Consider the following 5155-nt stretch of genomic DNA (forward strand, 5'->3'; position numbering starts at 1 on the left):
AACTCTTGTAAAATCCTTGTATGCAATTAATACAGGAAATGAAGGAAACCATCTCTGGCCTAGCCAACCCAAGCCACAGCCGACCTGTGCGGTGTGCCAATCTGAGGTTCCCGAGAGTGGGTCTTCTATATCTAGGGTCCCCAAATCTATAAGCTTTAAAAACGTGTGTGTGTGGATGTGGATGTATGTGGACGTGTGTGTATATACGTATGTATGTATTCATTCATTCCTGGATCTAACTCTGGGGAATCATGGTTCAGGCATAGCTAGAGTAGGGATCCAGAATAAATTGCTTTTTAAAAAAATTCACTTAGGTAAATATGCATATTAGTCAAATATGGAAACCACTATTTTAATCCAAATTTACTAGATTACTAACTTTAAATAGGTAGGTTAAACAAACCACTTTTACATGGTCATTTGCCTAGGACACTTGACTACTCCATTTGCAAAAGGTACTCAAAAGTTTTCTGGAACTGAAAAGTAAATGCATGGTTATTTTACAAATACAATCTATAAAAGTCAAAAATGCAAGAAATATTAATTCCCTCTTTTGATCACTGATGTTTTAATTCTGGCCTCTCATCCAAATAACTAGGGTTGTTTTTTTTGGTTTTTTTGGGTTTTTTTACAGTTCAACAAAGAATGCAATAGTATTTTACTAGCTTAAAATCCTTTTTTCTTTTATTTTACGTCAGATAGGCAATGTGCCACTGTAACAAGGTTTGAGGGAGGCATATCTCACACATGTGCATGAAAACCCAATCATCATGCTTATAAACTACAAATGGATCTAAAATCCTCTTTTGTAAAAGCAAAGAAAATTCAAATCCCATTATAATAGACCTTAAGATTTTTAAAACAGAAGTGAAAAGTAATTTTTCACAGAAAGCATCACCTATCTTTCTAAAAGTTACAGATATCAAATAAGTCTGATGACATCGCTTCTTGAAATCCAAGTTTATCCTAGATGCTTCTCAACTTACAGTGGGGTTACATCCTGATAAGCCTATCCTAAAGTCAAAAAGTCATAAGTTGAACCATTCTAAGTCAGGGACAGTCTGTACATATTTTCTTGCTAAATAGGATATTTTATGAGCAACCTGTTTTTCCACTTGGCATCACAGGACCATCATCCTCATCTATATAAGCATCTCTCATACTTTTTAAAGGCTCATTTAGTATTCTTTTTTCGTTTTTTTTTTTTTTTTTTTTTTTGAGGTAGAGTCTTGCTCTGTCACCCCAGGTAGAGTGCAGTGGTGGCATCATAGCTCACTGCAACCTCAAACTCCTGGGCTCAAGTGATCTTCCTGCCTCAGCCTCTTGAGTAGCTGAGACTACAAGCACATGCCACCAAACCTAGCTAATTTTAATTTTTTCTATTTTTAGTAGAGACAGAGTCTTGCTCTTGCTCAGGCTGGTCTCGAACTCCTGAGCTCAAGCAATCCTTCCACCTCAGCCTCCCAGAGTGCTAGGGTTACAGGTGTGAGCCACCAGGTCCAGTTAATTTAATATTCTGTAATGTAAATATATAATAATGCATTGAATCACTTCCTTACTGATGGACATTTAAGCAGTTTCCAAGTTTTCATTCCTGTAGCAATGCTATAGTAAACATCCTTGCTCACATATTCTCACACACGTGAAGTTTCCCACCTTTTGAGTTCAAACTGTACTGAGGGGTTCTTGTTTTCTCCAAGTTTTGGATCTCTAAGGGTAACTAATTCTCACAGGAACAATTTTCTTCCAGTTCTGCTCTAGGCTGCAGGGGTGATGTGTAATCTCTTTTGTGCCAAAATCAATTTACCTTGGGGATACAATAATAAGGGAACTGAAATCACTCAAACGTCTTAAATCCCATTAAAACTCCTTTAAAAATCACAAGTGATTCTAACTATATGCTTTTCTTTATCAATTGATTTTTACTATAAGGATGTATTTTTATAAATGTTTTAAAGTAGAATTTCAAATTCCTCTTTTATTAGAATGCTATACACACACATTTATATGTTCAAGAAAATGAGAAATTAGAACAAGAGCTAGAGCTAGTGAAAAAAACTAGTGAAAAAACACTAGTATTTAGACCGATATTTGGTTTTGTATCCTTGAAATCTATTCAGGATGGACATTAAACCAAATGAGCCTTTAATGTGAATGTGTGAAAGAGTAATAGCACCAAGCCTGCCTCCTCCACGATGAGGTGTCCATCATGTGACATGTAGAAAGGCAGATGTCTAGGAAAATAATCGCCAAATAATGTCATGCCAATATCTACTTCTTGAATAATGAACTCCTTTTTCCTATTAAGATCCATTGTTTACGGATGCTTTCATTATCTAAAACCAAGAAAAATTATCTTTACTCTCAAAGAGAGTACTGAAACATTCCCAAGAAGGGACAGCAACAACATAACCTTTGACTCAAGAAATTCTCTGGCCGGTAATTTGATGACAAAAAGAGCTGCCAGGCCGGGCGTGGTGGCTCACGCCTGTAATCCTAGCACTTTGGGAGGCCGAGGCGGGCGGATTGCTCAAGGTCAGGAGTTCAAAACCAGCCTGAGCGAGACCCCGTCTCTACCAAAAATAGAAATAAATTAATTGACCAACTAAAAATATATATACAAAAAACTAGCCGGGCATGGTGGCGCATGCCTGTAGTCCCAGCTACTCGGGAGGCTGAGGCAGTAGGATCGCTGAGCCCCGGAGATTGAGGTTGCTGTGAGCCAGGCTGACACCACGGCACTCACTCTAGCCTGGGCAACAAAGTGAGACTCTGTCTCAAAAAAAAAAAAAAAAAAAAGAGCTGCCGTTGAGCAGAATGCAGCATGCCAGGGGTCAAGGCTGGCTGCTGCTTTTGCACATGGCTTCCCCTGCCTTTGAATTAGGAGCACTCTTCTAAAACTAGAAATGCTGAACAGCGCTAGACAAAGTCTACATCAATACTATAAGACTTATTATCCACATGGCACATCTCCTCAAGAAGAAAAAGATACACAGAAAAGGTTAAACTTCCTATCCTCACTAGAGACATCTCAGGACAAAAGCACTGGGTGGATGTGGTCAGCAGAATAATGGCCCCAAATATGTCCATATCCTAATCCCCAGAACCTGTGAATATGTTAAATTACATGGCAAGCGGGGATTAAGGTTGCAGGTGGAATTAAATTTGCTAATCAGTCAACTTCAAAGAGGGAGATTATCCTGGATTATCCAGGTGGGCACAAGTGTCCTTAAAAGTGGAGGAGGCATTCTGGGAGGCTGAGGTGGGAGGATCACTCAAGGTCAGGAGTTCAGCCTGAGCAAAGTGAAACCCTATTTCTACTAAAAATACAAAGAAATTAGCAGTACAACTAAAAATATACAGAAAACATTAACCAGGCATGGTGGTGCATGCCTGTAGTCCCAGCTACTCCGGAGGCTGATCGCCTGAGTGATCAAAACTATCTAGTTTATGTGGCTTTGCTTTAGGCCATTCAGTATTTGCCTCAGAGGGTTTTGAGCTTTCAAACAGAGGTTTTTAAGAAGGGGCTCAACAAATCAAAGAACCAAAAAATAACCAACTTTGGATCCTCCAGGCTGGAGGATCGCCTGAGCCCAGGAGTTTGAGTTTGCTGTGAGCGAGACTGATGCCACGGCACTCTAGCCCAGGCAACAGAGTAAGACTCTGTCTCAAAAATATTTTCAAAAAGAGCAGAGGAGGGAGGCAGGCGAGTCAGGGTCAGAGTTATGGACATGAGGAAGACTCAACTGGCCACTGCTGGTTTTGAAGATGGAGGAAGGGCCCAGAGCCATGGAATACAGAAAGAAGCTGGAAAAGGCAAGAAAACGGATCTGCCTTAGAGCCTGCAGAAGGAACACAGCCCTGCTCATACAGTGATCATAGCCCGGTGAGACCCATTCCAGACTTCTGACCTCCAGGAACTGTAAGATAATACATGAATGTTGTTTTAAGCCACTAAATTTGTGATAACTTGTTGCAGCAGCAACAGGAAACTAATACAGTAGAGCCACTTCTTTTGTCTCTACAGCATGCTGAGGGCATGTCCCAAACCAAAGCAGCATTCTATCAAGATGTCTATCAGCTGCTTTCTGGATTTTTTTAAATCATGAAATAAAAACCTGCCAATATTTAATCCCTTTCAAGATACAGACATTTGTCAAACACCATAACACTTTCTAGAATAAAGTGGGCTCATACCACAAATCATCTTACTGTAGTCTATACAGCAGTCCCCCATCCACAGAAGATATGTTCCAAGAGCCCCAGTGGGTGCCCAGAACCAGAGATAGTACTGAACCCTATATACACTATGTTTTTTCCTATACATATGTAGCTATGATAAAGTTTAATTTAGAAAGTGGGCAAAGTAAAGGATTAACAACAGTAACTAATAATAAACTAAAACAATTATAACTATATACTGTAATAAGAGTTATGTGAATATACTGTCTCTCTCTCCAATATTTTACTGTGTTTTACTATTTTCAAACCACAGTAGATTGGTGGATAATTGAAACCACAGAAAGTGAAACTGTGGATGAGGAGATTATTATATTAGCTCCTCTTAAAGAATTTCTTTGCTACATTCATCTTTCAGAATAGAATAAACTTATTTTTCATCTAAATATCTTTTTTTTTTAAGATTTGTACTGAAATCTCTTAAAGCACAGAAAGTGTCTCTACAATCCCCCCAGCAAGTCAACAGTGAGGATTTACTAACTGGTTATCACCACAACCAGAACTAGGCCTCCAAATAAATCCCAAAGCAGTAGAAGAATGGAATGAGACGCTGTGTGCATGAGGTAAGAGGGCTCTAGTTTCAGCTGCAATTCACAAGTTGCCAGAAGCAACCTCAGTGACCTTACTTTCAACATCAGAAGCAGATTGGGGGAGTGGGGGGGGAGCATGGATTTAATGATTCAGTCAACAAACTCTGAGCACCTACAACGTGTCAGGCACATGGGTTGTGGGTTGCGTTGGATAACAAAAAAGACAAAGATTCCTGCCTTCGCGGAGCTTCCCTTTCAGCTGGAGAAGACGGCCCACACATAGTAAACACCATAACTTCCAGAGGATGGCAGGGCGGGGGAGGGTGTGCAGGCTGCTTAGCTAAATGGGACACGCTGGGCGAGTCTTGACACAGTGAAGGAACCAA

At 39.9% G+C, this 5155-nt stretch overlaps 1 non-coding gene across 1 annotated transcript; it reads right to left on the reverse strand.

Moving 5' to 3' along the window:
• Positions 1–692: 692 nt before the first annotated feature.
• On the reverse strand, positions 693–793 carry LOC142862354 (small nucleolar RNA U13). The gene has a single exon (XR_012913416.1). It is a non-coding gene; the product is annotated as a small nucleolar RNA U13 (small nucleolar RNA).
• Between the last annotated feature and the right edge of the window lie 4362 nt (positions 794–5155).

The sequence above is a fragment of the Microcebus murinus genome, chromosome 18 (assembly GCF_040939455.1).
Source record: "Microcebus murinus isolate Inina chromosome 18, M.murinus_Inina_mat1.0, whole genome shotgun sequence".
Classification (NCBI taxonomy): Eukaryota; Metazoa; Chordata; class Mammalia; order Primates; family Cheirogaleidae; genus Microcebus; species Microcebus murinus.